Here is a 1,354-nt window from a genome sequence, read left to right on the forward strand (position 1 = left end):
GGGGGGAGGGGTATAGGAAACTTTTGGGATAGCATTTGAAATGTAAATAAAGAAAATAATAATAATTAAAAAAAAGAAAACAAAAGAGGAGATCAAAAAAAAAAGAAAAAGAAATCCTCTTTCTTTTTCATAATTTCCTGTATTTGAGAAAAATGAAAGGCATGTCTGTAATCATGTATATATATTATCTTTTAAACAAGATAAATTTCAAATTATTTATATCTAAAAATTTTCTCAGAATCTTTTAGCCTAAGTTGTCAGTGTCATCTGCTTCACATTCGTATTGTAGACTTTGCTGCTCCTGGATCAAATGCTTTAGTTAGTATTCCCTGATTTGTAAATGCGTGCTGCTATTTAGTATGGGGAAGCAATCTTTCATTTTTATAGTGAAATTTTCAAACTTTAACTGAAGAATGGACTTGAAGTTGATTAGAGAAAGATAACAGTTATTTGCTTGGGGGCCAGCGTTTTTGAAGCTCACACTGATCTTTGCCAGCTCTTCAGCAACCAAGCCTGTTGTCAGAGGCAAGAATGTCAGAGGTCAGACAGAACTGTCAATCTAGGTAAAATTCAGAAGTTTCAAGTTTCTTCAGCTAGAATTTCTTAAGCAAACAGCTCATGTAACATCTAGCTCTCCTCAGACTACTTAAATAGCACTTAGAGAAAGCCGTGAATTTTACCTGGTGTGACAAAAAAAAATTGAATGTATATTTAAGGATCTTGAGATGGAAAATACCTGCTTAATTAACCAAGCACGTCAAAAATATAATCACATATGCCTGTGTGACAAGGAGGTGGCAGGGCCAGGAGTTACTGAAGAAAACACAGTATGATACAGAACTGTAGAGAGAGGTGATGCCTACTAAAGATCCAGAGCCCAGGTGGCCACAGGAAAGAAATTTAAAGAAAATGGATTTGTTCTTAGAACTATGTGAAAGAAATAGCATTGCTGATGCTTGGACTTTAAGCAGATAAACTCAATTTGGACTTAAGGTACTTAGAAGTGTTTAAAAGAACAGAATTATACTGTTTAACACTTTTTAATTTTATTTTTATTAGAATATCAGATGTGAATAAATACATTTATTGTGGTTTTCTTCTCTTTCTTTTGAATATGTATGCATAGGAAAATATATTCTGAAGTCGGTCATGGTTTATTTTTTATGTAATGAAAATGAAGTTCCTACTCCTCCATTGCTGGTGGGATTGTAAGCTTGTACAACCACTCTGCAAATCAGTCTGGAGGTTCCTCAGAAAACTGGACATAGTACTACCGGAGGACCCAGCAATACCTCTTCTGGGCATATACCCAGAAGATCTTCCAACTGGTAATAAGGACACATGCTCCACTATG

This window comes from Mus pahari, chromosome 4 (genome assembly GCF_900095145.1).
Source record: "Mus pahari chromosome 4, PAHARI_EIJ_v1.1, whole genome shotgun sequence".
Taxonomy (NCBI): domain Eukaryota; kingdom Metazoa; phylum Chordata; class Mammalia; order Rodentia; family Muridae; genus Mus; species Mus pahari.